A 13159-nucleotide genomic window follows, 5' to 3' on the forward strand; every position below is an offset into this window, starting at 1 on the left:
GATGGGTTTTATAGAAGGTGTGGTCTTGCTCTTGACCTGTGCGAGCCTGCTGAGTGATAGAGGTCCCATTGCAGTGTCAGTAGCACCTCCCTGGTTAATTCTGTGCCCGAGCAGTGGGTGAAGGTTCAGCAGCTGTGAGAGCCAGGCCGGCACTGGACACATGACTTGGCTGGCCCAGTGAAGTTTGCTCGCACCTCATTGTCATTTCTTGTGTGCTTTGCAGGTGTGTGCCTCTCAGAGAGGAGGGCAGGGATTTGGAATCCTGGAGGAGATCTTTCAAAGCAGACCCACGTCTCAGCCTCTGACCTGGGGATCAGAGGAGGGGCCAGGTGGGCTGCCAGCCTCTGCCTGCACAGTCTTGCCTTCTGGGAGGGTCTGGAATGGTTTCTCACCAGGTTTTTTAATATTCTCTGGAAGTGTTTTTTTCCTCTTCTTTTCATCCTCCTGTTTGCTCAGCATCCCAGTTCCTGAAGCTTCGGGTTCTGCCTCCCAGGCCCTTTAATCCAGCTGCCCTGGGCTTGCTCCATTCCAGCAGAGAACCCCTCTCTCACACCTTGCCCCTCGAGACCCACAGTGCTAACTACAGCGTGGACTCTGGACTCATTCACTGTGGGACCTCCAACAAGTTGTTAACCTCTCCCCAAGGCCCTCTGCTTTTTCGTCTTTCTGTTTCTTGTAAAGGGGAGAGGACATCAACCTTCGTGGAGCACTGTGCTGGACTCTTCACTGGCACTGTTTCATCGAATCCCCACAAAAGCCCCATGGAGCTGACACCATTGCCACCCTGTTTTATAGTTGGGGAAACGAAGGCACAGAGCAGCCTTTTCCAAGCTCTTGTAGCTGCCAAGTGGCAGAGGTCAAATTAGAGTCCTCATAGTCTTAACTTCAGAACTCAAGGCCTCAACCAGTTATCTGTACTGTGAATGTTTTAATCATTTACAGTATAGATCTGTTAGCAGTTTATGGTACTCATGCTATTGGGGAATTATGGTATCATGGAATCACATCCTTCTTAATTTTGATTTATGTTAACTGGACTAGAAGCTCTTAGAAGACAGAAAAAAACATTGAATCCCGCTCTTCCACTTAAGTGAGTGTATATTCTGTAGGGGTCGGGGGAGATTGGGGGTGGTGAGAGCTGGCGGCACATCCTGCATGCCCCAGTTACTGTCAGGAGCCCTGTGTGTGAGTCTGAGGGTTACAGGTCTGTGTGTTCCCTCTGTCCCGACCACTGACTTTACCTGGACTGTGGCTAAACACACAGACACCTACTGAGAGCTGGGCTTCTCAAGGGAGGGGGCGCCCCTCTCTAGGACACACCTTCCTAAGGGGCTTTCCAGGGGAATTCTGGGCTCTGCAGGATTTTCCCGCTAACTTTAGAATTTGCCCTCCAGTGTCAGGGACCGTGATTTGTCCTCCCCTTGGTAGGGACTTTCTCTGCTGATACTTGGGTTCAGAGCACAGAGATGGAGCTAAGATTTAGCCAGAGAGTTTTCTAGGGGAATCGGGCTGCATATTTACTCAGGTGCCAGAGTATATGGGATATGAGAAGTTTGGAGGCCTGGATCTAGGAGTAAGACAGATCCCACTGTTCAGTCCCCGTGGTCCACTTGTAGCTGCTGGAGCTTTGCCAAGCTGCTTAAGCTGGAGTTTGTTTCCTTCTATGTAAACTGTGGATAACAGTGTGCATCCCGTGGGGTTCTTGTGTGACTTAATGCAGGTATAGAGTAGGTCCTTGATATGTCTTGATTCCAGTGAATTTTATATTGTCTTCAGTTGGCTAGCTACATACAGTTTCATGAACCATTATTTATAGTTGGGCTTTTTTGAAGCACTCTTTGGGCATGAAGCATGCTGTATGTAAGCATTTGTTTTTGCAAGTAATGAATGATGGTGAGGCAAACCGGACTGCTGTCCTTGAGCTGAGTTTGTGAGTGTGATGTATGTCAGTTTTACAAAGTTCACTTTAATAAATGTCCTGGTTGGTGAAGGATCAGGTCAGAAAATCTTTCCCTGCCCGAGGGATCCAGTTTTAGTCCCAGCTGACAACATTGGCACAGGGCCTTTTCTAGGGCCATTTTACATGACTGTCATCTCCCTTTTGTACTTCTGTTGAGGGGGTGGGGTGGAGACAGGCATACCTGTGTTTATGCTTATGCCCTGATTCTTCCACTCACTAGCTCTGTGGGCCTAGGAAAGTCACTTAAACCCCTCCTTGCCTCAGTTTCCTCATCTTCAAGAAGAAGGTAAGAGTCCCTACCTTACAGCATTGCTGAGAGTGTCACATGGGATCAGACATTTGAAGCCCTCTGCAGCGTGCCTGGCACATAGGAAGGCTGCCGTCACTGTTGCCTGTGGTGGTGAGGAGGGCAGTGATGACAGTGGTTGCAGCAATGACATGGTTCCCAGATCCCTGGGTAGCCTGCATGCCCTCACTTGGATGGACTGTGCTTGGGCAGTGTCCATCTTAGAGTGGGCAGCACAGACAGTAGACCCCAGGCTGCTCTCACCACTGTGTCTCACTTCCTCCTACCTTTGGATCCTCTGTGAATGGATGAACATGCTCTCTGCCCATCAACAAAAACAAAGTGTCCACCAGATACATCATTGCAGAGAGTTAGAGAGAGGCAGGTAGGAGGAAGTGGTTTTGTAAAAAGCAAGGTTTTTCAAACTTTTTTGTTGCATTGGAACTATTTTATAGGATGGGAACTTACCCAAGAACCCCAGCATATGCATCATATAGGACAGGAATGCCCTGGTTGAAATCGGAACACGCTTTGGCCTAAGGACAGGGGGTAGGAGCTGGGCAGGACTTGACCATTGGTGGTATCCCCACCAAACCCTCATTCTGGGATCTGGGATCTGATCTTCCACTGGGAAGACTGAGACTTGCAAGGGGGACCTGAGGACTGACCTAACCTCCTGTCCCCATCTCCCCAAAGGAGCATGTGATGGAAGCCATGCAGCCTTTACATATTCAGTGAGAGCTGGAGCTGTTCCCACTACTGGGGCATACTCACCTTGGCCTCTCCCTGCAATTGAGCCATGTGGAGAGCCAACCGCTGAAGCTGGAGGCTACCTGGCAAGAGGGGAGTCCAGAATCCTTGTTGGAGTGCTTGTGGTAATGGCATTAGCCTGTTGCATCCATTTCATCATCAGGGCATCTTGACATTGTGTCTAGAAATGTAACACTCGAGTCCTTGGGTCCCCAGCATACATCTTCCTTTAAGAGAGTGACTTAAGGGCTCAGGTTGGTACTGGGGGATTTTGCCGCTTGAAGCCTCGTTTTTCTATGATCCTGGGGTGGCCAACTCCCATGAGGGCCACTTTATTTCTTCAGCTGCATGCAGTGGCCTCCGAGGTGCCCTGATTCTGCAGTAGGTTTGTGTCATCTTTCATGACAGTGGACAAGTGCAGTTGACTGAATGTTTTCTTTTGGTCTGCAAGCGTTGTACCTCTCAGTGTGCTCACAGTTGGGGTGCCACTGCACCCGGTGCAGGTGGGATTTGGGTGAGGGGGGAGCACGGCAGGAGCGCCAGGGAGTCACTGGGGGGCCTGGGAAAGGCTGTGGGGACGAGAGTGGTTGAGTTTACAAAGTGTCTCTTTAAGGGTGGCTGTGGAGACCTCATTTCTAAATTCTTGCCTCCAACTGCAGTGCCATGCCCAGACCTCACAATGCCTGGCTTCCAGGAAGGATGGAGTAAAAATACAAATAAAAATAGATAACAACGACCACTAACTGAGTACATCTTCTTGGCTAAGCACTCATTGTAGATTGTCTCATTTTGCCCAGCGGCACAGAGCCCACTGAGGCTAGATCCCATCCCCAGTTCTCTCCGGCCGCCGCAGGTGCTGCCCGCCTTATAACTGTACATCTCTCCGTTACTGCTTCACCACACTGTGCTGTAATGATCAGTGTTTTTTTTAAACTTTGAGATAGTTTTAGTAACCCCCAAATATGTCAACCCTCTTTTGTTCTTGTAAAACTGCTAGTGGTACAGCTGTAACTGAAGCCCTCCATAACCTCCGGCCAGTCCCGCGTCCCTCCTTAGAGGCAGCCGTTTGAGAACGCTGTCTCCTGAGTAGTCTGCGGCCCAGGCACAGGCTCTCTCATCCGCATCCACGCAGACGCTTCGAGCCAGTCTGTGGGAGGATGAGGGTGCGCCGCTGTGTCCATGCCAGTGGCCAGAGCACTGTTTGGTATCTGACCAAGGGGCCAGCCTCAAGGGAAGGCACTGCATGGGCTCAAGCTGGCTGCCAGCACTGTGGGCCACGGCGTGATGTCCCCGTGACGGCAGGGCTGCCCGTGTCATTGTCTCCGGTTCAGTTCATCTCTGGCCACAGCAGCCCTCAGGGGCGGTGGCCTTGTTTTTAGTCAAGGCCTCTGGGCCACATTTTTTGGCCACTATAGAGGTGAGGTCATCTGGGGCAGGTGGCTTGGGGCGTTGTGGTCACAGCCCCACTTGTCCATTCGGCCTTCAACTCTGACTTTGGCGGACAGAAAAAGAAAAAATGTATCCAGCTCTCTCCCTGTTTTGATAAAAGCCTGGAGAACAAACCCTGACTGTTGCTTACTGATAAATGTTTATAAAGCCCCCAAGAGCCAAGCATGATGCAGAGCCAGGAACAGGCAGGCTTCTACAAATCTCTCCAGGGGGTGTGTTCCCTTCTGAGATCTGAGGCTGAAAAGATTATTTGGTGAAGAGTCTTAATTTGTTATTTGCATGCTGTGAAGGTTTTTTTTTTTCCTTAGTATATCTTTTTTTTGTCAAGTATTTATTAAGCACCAACTATATGCCTAACCCAACTCAGGTGGGGCATTATGGAAGCAGAGTGGGCTCTGGAATTAGATTGCATGGGTTCAAATCCCATCCTCTAGTGATTTTTGGGACCTCGGGCAAGTTAATTAGCCATCTGTGCCTCAATTTCCTTCTATTCAAAAGGGAGATCATGATAGCATCCACTTCATTGAGTAGGAGAAGAGGAAATGAGGTAATGCTTGAGAAATACTGAACCTGATGCATGTTAGGTGTTATATCATTAGTAGTTATTATGAATTAGCATTAGGCGTTCACATACAGTCAGAACTAGGAGGCGGAAAATTGAATGGGAAAGACCTGATTTCTGTTCTTGAGAGTTGGCAGTCTGTTTGGGGAGACTAGATTAAGGCACTTGTTACTGTTAGCAATTAATATGTGACAGTAGCAATTAAGTGCAAATGGTGTGGCTTGTATTGCAAGTCCTACAGGAGTTTGGGGGGGTATTCCTGGGGGGGCAATGGTGGTGTGCCAGGTGGGCGTGTCCATGGGTGTGTCAGGTGGGTAAAAGGAGTGAAGGAGAGACAGAGAAAGAACCATGCAGCGGGGGTCAGGGGAACATTCCAGGTCTGTCTGGTGAACAGCTCTTGGCAGGATTGGGGGTGGTGAGGAAGTCACCTGGGATCTGCTTCATCCAGAGGTGAAATGACACATGCCTGTGGAGTGGAAATGGATGAGAGAGGCAGAGACACTGTTGCTGCTGCTTTTTCTCCTTCTTCTCCCCCTCCTTCTTTTCCTCTCTCCCTCCTTCTTCTATAGTTATAAACGCATTTATTGAATTTTCATAACTGTTGACCTCCAATTGTGGGATGCAGAGTTGGGAAATGTAGCATGTCTGTATTGATTTATAGAAAACAAACAAGCAGCAACCTTCTTTTTGAGAGGATTATGGAAACTCTGCTAGACTTGGGGGAAACTCTTGAATAGACAAACTTTACCTGGTTCTGCCTTTCCTACAGACAAACTCATACAGCAAGCGCTCTTGTGTTTGATGTCATTGGTTCAGTGTTGTCTTGTGAGCGTCATCCTTGTTGCATGTAGGGCTGTGGATCATATGTTCTCATACGCTGTGAATTACCACCTTTTATTTCATTCATTCTACTGTTGATGAGCATTTGGGTCACTTCTGGTTTGGAGCTGGAGGTAAGCCAAATACTGGCCCCTCGAAAGATATTCATGACCTCATCCCTGGTCACAGGTGCCATTCACTGGTAACACTTGTGACTATGTCACTTTATGTGGCAAAGGGACTTTGTAGATGTGATTAAGTTAAGGGTCTTGACTTGGGGAGATGATCTTGAATTCTCTGGGTGGGCCCCATGTAGTTACAAGGATCCTTGTAAGAGGGATACAGGAGGGTCTGGTCAGAGGATGAGATATGACGATGGAAGCAGAGGTGAGAGAAGAGGGAGATTTGAAGGTGCTACGTTGCTGGCTCTGAAAAGGAGAAAGGGGCCATGAGCTGAGGAATACAGGTGACCTCTAGGAGCTGGAAAAGGCAAGGTAATGGATTCTCCCCTAGAGTCTCCAGAAGAAATGCAGTCCTGCTGACCCATTTCTGACCTCCAGAACTATAAGATGACAAATTTGTGTTGTTTTAGGTCACTAAGTTTGTATTTATTCGTTATAATAGTAGTAGGAAACTAATACAGGACTGTTATGCATAGTAGTACTGAGAACATTCTGGAAAATGTGTACCAGAATGGTGCATGTATGTACCTAGGAGCAAATGCAGGTTGAATAGATATTGCCACCGTCTTCCAGAGTGATTGTACCAATTTATGCTCCCACCAGCAGCAGGATATGAGAGTGCTGGTTGCTTCACATCCTCACCAACACTTGGTCTTCCTGAGAAGAGATATTTTTCAAAGAAGAATTAGCAAGATTTGGTGTCCAGTGGACACCTGATAGGAAGTTGATGCTGAGCAGATGCTGGTCACCACTGATCCAGCCAGCTGAGGAGAGGAAGGGGGCAGTGGTGGGGAGAATTAGGATTCTTATTCCATGGAAGAGGAAGTGACTCGCATAGGAAATACTGATTAGCTTTAGATTAATACAGAGCTTGCTGGCTGAAGAGTTAGAACAGCACTCATCTTCGTGACTTGCTGATTACCCAAGGTGAGTGGTGGGTCTTGTGGGGTGGAGGAGAGGTCTGTGCTTCTCAGCCAGCTCCTCAGACTTTGAAAATTGCCCTCTCATAAGTGCTGTGACCTTAATCACAAGCTAATCACAACCGCTGTGAACTCTGGTTGTGCCGTCCCTAAGATGGGTGTGATTCTGCCTTCCCTGGGTGGCCGCGGGTGGATGAGAGGAGCCTCTGTGTGAGAGCCATGAGTTTACTGCCTGCAAATAGGAGGTTCTGAGTCAGTGGTAGCTCTGTCATTACCAACAGCAGTAATGAGCACATAAATGCCTACAGAAGTTGGTAATTCTGGGTTCAGAATGAGTGTTCAGGGGCTGAGTGGCTGTCCTGGGAGGGGTCTGAGAATATCACCAGGGCATCCAGGGTGGGTGAGGTCAATCCCTCTAGGGCTTTAGAGAGACACTGTCTCCCCACAACCCTGAAAGTGCTTTTAAAACTATTTGTTCATTCATTCATTCATACATTCAACCAGTACTGAGCTTTACCTTGAACATTGTAATACAGTGGTTAGTTCTTCTTTCTCTAATTGCTTTAGATGTAAGTTTAGGTTGTTTATTTGAGATTTTTCTTATTTCTTGAGGTAAGATTGTATTGCTATAAACTTTCCTCTTAGAACTGCTTTTGCTGCATCCCATAGGTTTTGGGTCGTCTTGTTTTCATTGTCATGTGTTTCTAGGTATTTTTTGATTTCCTCTTTGATTTCCTCAGTAATCTCTTGGTTAGCGTCTTGTTTGACTTCCATGTATTTGCATTTTTTAAAAGTTTTTTTTCCTGTAATTGATATCTAGTCTCATAGTGTTGTGGTTGGAAAAGATACTTGATACGATTTCAATTTTCATAAATTTACCAAGGCTTGATTTGTGATCCAAGATATAATCTATCCTGGAGAATGGTCCATGAGCACTTGAGAAGAAAGTGTATTCTGTTGTTTTGGGATGGAATGTCCTATAAATATCAATTAAGTCCATCTGGTCTAGTGTGTCATTTAAAGCTTGTGTTTCCATACTTATTTTCATTTTGGATGATCTGTCCATTGGTGAAAGTGGGGTGTTAAAAGTCCCCTACTATGATTGTGTTACTGTCAGTTTCCCCTTTTACGGCTGTTAGCATTTGCCTTATATATTGAGGTGCTCCTAAGTTGGGTGCATAAATATTTACAATTGTTAAAGTTAGCAGAAGGAAAGAAATCATAAAGATCAGATGAGAAATAAATGAAATAAATGAAAAAGAAATGAAGGAAACAGTAGCAAAGATCAATAAAACTAAATGCCGGTTCTTTGAGAAGATAAACAAAATAGATAAACCACTAGCCAGACTCATCAAGAAGAAAAGGGAAAAGACGCAGATCAACAGAATTAGAAATGAAAAAGGAGAAGTAACAACTGACACTGCAGAAGTACAAAGGATCATGAGAGACTACTACAAGCAACTATATGCCAATAAAATGGACAACCTGGAAGAAATGGACAAATTCTTAGAAAAGTACAACCTTCCAAGACTGAACCAGGTAAAAATAGAAAATATGAACAGACCAATCACAAGCACTTAAATTGAAACTGTGATTAAAAATCTTCTAACAAACAAAAGCCCAGGACCAGATGGCTTCACGGGTGAATTCTATCAAACATTTAGAGAAGAGCTAACACCTGTCCTTCTCAAACTCTTCCAAAATATAGCAGAGGGAGGAACACTCCCAAACTCTTTCTACGAGGTCACCATCACCGTGATACCAAAACCAGGCAAAGATGTCACCAAAAAAGAAAACTATAGGCCAATATCACTGATGAACGTAGATGCAGAAGTCCTCAAGAAAATACTAGCAAACAGAATCCAGCAGCACATTAAAAGGATCATACACCATGATCAAGTGGGGTTTATCCCAGGAATGCAAGGATTCTTCAATATGCGCAAATCAATGTGATACACCATATTAACAAATTGAAGGATAAAAACCACATGATCATCTCAATAGATGCAGAAAAAGCTTTTGACAAAATTCAACACCCATTTATTATAAAAACTCTCCAGAAAGTGGGCATAGAGGGAAAGTACCTCAACATAATAAAGGCCATATATGACAAACCCACAGCCAACATCGTGCTCAATGGTGAAACACTGAAACCATTTCCTCTAAGATTAGGAACAAGACGAGGTTGTCCACTCTCACCAGTATTCTTCAACATAGTTTTGGAAGTTTTAGCCACAGCAATCAGAGAAGAAAAAGAAATAAAAGGAATCCAAATCAGAAAAGAAGAAGTAAAACTGTCATTGTTTGTAGATGACATGATACTATACATAGAGGATCCTAACAATGGTACCAGAAAACTACTAGAGCTAATCAATGAATTTGGTAAAGTAGCAGGATACAAAATTAAGGCACAGAAATCTCTTGCATTCCTATACACTAATGATGAAAAATCTGAAAGAGAAATTAAGGAAACACTCCCATTTACCATTGCAGCAAAAAGAATAAAATACCTAGGAATAAACCTACCTAAGGAGACAAAAGACCTGTATGCAGAAAACTATAAGACACTGGTGAAAGAAATTAAAGATGGTACAAACAGATGTCGAGATACACCATGTTCTTGGATTGGAAGAATCAACATTGTGAAAATGACTATACTACCCAAAGCAATCTACAGATTCAGTGCAATCCCTATCAAACTACCAATGGCATTTTTCACAGAACTAGAACAAAAAATTTCACAATTTGTATGGAAACACAAAAGACCCTGAAAGTCAAAGCAATCTTGAGAAAGGAAAACAGAGCTGGTGGAATCAGGTTCCCTGACTTCAGACTATACTACAAAGCTACAGTAATCAAGACAGTTTGGTATTGGCACAAAAACAGAAATACAGATCAATGGAACAGTATAGAAAGCCCAGAGATAAACCCATGCACATATGGTCACCTTATCTTTGATAAAGGGGCAAGAATATACAATGGAGAAAAGAACCCTCTTCAATAAGTGGCACTGGGGACTTCCCTGGTGGCACAGTGGTTGAGAGTCTGCCTGCCGATGCAGGGGACATGGGTTCGTGCCCCGGTCCAGGAAGATCCCACATGCCACGGAGCGGATAGGCCCGTGAGCCATGGCCGCTAGGCCTGCACGTCCAGAGCCTGTGCTCCGCAACGGGAGAGGCCACATCAGTGAGAGGCCCGTGTACCGCAAAAAAAAAAAAAGTGGCGCTGGGAAAACTGGACAGCTACATGTAAAACAATGAAATTAGAACAGTTCCTAACACCATACACAAAAATAAACTCAAAGTGTATTAAAGACCTAAATATAAAGCTAGACACTAAAAAACTCTTAGAGGAAAACTTAGGCAGAACACTCTATGCATAAATCACAGCAAGATCCTTTTTGGCCCACCTCCTAGAGAAGTGGAAATAAAAACAAAAATAAACAAATGGGACCTAATGAAACTTAAAGCTTTTGCACAGCAAAGGAAACCATAAACAAGACGAAAAGATAACCCTCAGAATGGGAGAAAATATTTGCAAATGAAGCAACTGACAAAGGATTAATCTCCAAAATATACAAGCAGCTCATGCAGTTCAATATCAAAAAAACACACAACGCAATCCAAAAATGCGTGGAAGACCTAAATAGACATTTCTCTGGAGAAGATATACAGATTGCCAACAAACACATGAAAGGATGCTCAACATCACTAATCATTAGAGAAATGCAAATCAAAACCACAGTGAGGTATCACTTCACACCAGTCAGAATGGCCATCATCAAAAAATCTACAAACAATAAATGCTGGAGAAGGTGCGGAGAAAAGGAACCTTCCTGCACTGTTGGTGGGAATGTAAATTGATACAGCCACTATGGAGAACAGTACGGAGGTTCCTTAAAAAACTAAAAATAGAATTACCATATGACCCAGCAATCCCACTACTGGGCACATACTGTGAGAAAACCATAATTCAAAAAGAGACGTGTACCCCAATGTTCATTGCAGCACTATTTACAATAGCCAGGACATGGAAGCAACCTAAGTAAGTGTCCATCGACAGATGAATGGATAAAGAAGATGCAGCTCATATATACAATGGAATATTGCTCAGCCATAAAAAGAAACAAAATTGAGTTATTTGTAGTGAGGTGGATGGACCTAGAGTCTGTCTTACAGAGTGAAGCAAGTCAGAAAGAGAAAAACAAATACCGTATGCTAACACATGTATATGGAATCTAAAAAAGAAAAAAAATCGTTCTGAAGAACCTAGGGGCGGGACAGGAATAAAGACGCAGATGTAGAGGATGGACTTGAGGACACGGGGAGGGGGAAGGGGATGTTGGGACGAAGTGAGAGCGTGGCATTGACATATATACACTACCAAATGTAAAATTGATAGGTAGTGGGAAGCAACTGCATAGCACAGGGATATTAGCTCAGTGCTTTGTGACCACCTAGTGGGGTGGGATAGGGAGGGTGGGAGGGAGGCTTAAGAGGGAGGAGATATGGGGATATATGTATACATATAGCTGATTCACTTTGTTATACAGCAGCAACTAACACAACACTGTAAAGCAATTATACTCCAATAAAGATGTTAAAAAAAAATACAGTGGTTAGGAACACAGACTTGAACCCCCTGGTTCAAGTCTTGGCTTTGCCGTTTGGTGTCTGTATGGCCTTCGACAAATCTTAACCCAGTTTTCCATTTCATAGAGTGAGGCAGTGCCTGCCTCCTAGGGCTGATGTGAGAATTCATTGAGATAATCCATGTCAGTGTCTGCACCTTGGACATCCCTCAGTTCTGGGATACAGAGATGGGTATCCCCAGTGCCGGCTCCTAGCCACAGGCTGAAGGACAGTGGTTTCTTGTTATTTTTGTTTTTGTTTTTGTTTTGCGATACATGGGCCTCTCACTGTTGTGGCCTCTCCCGTTGTGGAGCACAGGCTCCAGACGCGCAGGCTCAGCGGCCATGGCTCACGGGGCCAGCCGCTCCGCGGCATGTGGGATCTTCCCAGACCAGGGCACGAACCCGCGTCCCCTGCATCAGCAGGAGGACTCTCAACCACTGCACCACCAGGGAAGCCCGGACAGTGGTTTCTTGATGGCTGTCTACAGAATACCTTCTCCAACACCAGGAGGGAAAACCTGAAACCCTGACCCAGAATTAGCCTGTGAAGGCAGGCTGTGACCTCATTGCTGCAGGGGAAATGTGACTTAGAGGAGAGTTTGCTGTTGGCGTCATTTGGGATGTAGGTATCAAATCCTCTTGCAGCAGTTACTGTGTTGTGTAAGAGCTTGCTACACTGAGCAAACTTGGCTTCCAGGCCAAGGTGAGGTGGGCCAGGGTGTTCACAGCTGCAGAAGTGACCATGGTGTGAGCTACTGATTTCTCCCCTCTCCCTTCGTGGCAGGAATGCAGTAGCACCTCTGGGACTCTGAGTTCAAGTCCCATTACCCTTCCACATTCACATCCACATCCCTCCTTCCAGGGTCCACATCTTCCCTCTTGCCTTGTTCTGGGTCCCTGCATAATGCACATGCCACAGCTGAAGAAGTTAAACTCTGATGGAAGCCAGGGCAGTGGCCTCAGACAGGGATCCAGATGCTAAAAATACCTCTTAGTGTGTTCTTTGCAAGTTAAAGAGCAGTGTTGGAGGCTGTTGCTGGGGATTCTCCCCAACACTGACTCTGTCCAACACATCGTGGTGCAGGGTCCTGCTCACCTGGATCTGAAAGTTTGTTCACATGGTGCTTTGATCTGGGAGAAAGCCAGACCCACAGTGGAGCAGATGGAGGATTGTGGAGGAGATTTGGCCAAACAGCCTATGATGCTCAACCATCAAAACAGCTGATGCAGTGGAGCTGGGCCATAATGACAGCACCAGCATGAAGGTCATGGGTGTCAAAACTATGCTGGACCCCTTTTTGCCTAGGAGGCTCCAGGCTGGAGACCAGCACACCATCCCTCAATATGGTCTGCACAGCCAGTTCTTTCTGCATTGAAAGTGACAGCTGTTTCTTTGGTTACAAATGAAGTAGCTGGTTCATGTTTGGGCCATGGTGCAGAAAGAGAATCTATCTTTTAATGCTAAAGCCACACCCTGAGTGGTGAGGAATGCAGTTCCTGAGACTGGAGAGGGAACCTCCGAGTTGTAGCTCAGACTCATCCTGGGGCAGACGTGCAGGGAGTGGAATAGTGGGCCGAATCCTCCACCATCGGAATGT

At 45.7% G+C, this 13159-nt stretch overlaps 1 protein-coding gene across 1 annotated transcript in view; it reads left to right on the plus strand.

The window, feature by feature from the left end:
• The window catches only part of ARF4 (ARF GTPase 4), a 1077785-nt gene that overhangs the window by 467310 nt on the left and 597316 nt on the right, over nucleotides 1-13159 (plus strand). The gene's annotated exons all lie outside the window — the stretch shown is intronic.

This window comes from Leucopleurus acutus (genome assembly GCF_964270905.1).
Source record: "Leucopleurus acutus genome assembly, chromosome: 10".
NCBI lineage: Eukaryota > Metazoa > Chordata > Mammalia > Artiodactyla > Delphinidae > Leucopleurus > Leucopleurus acutus.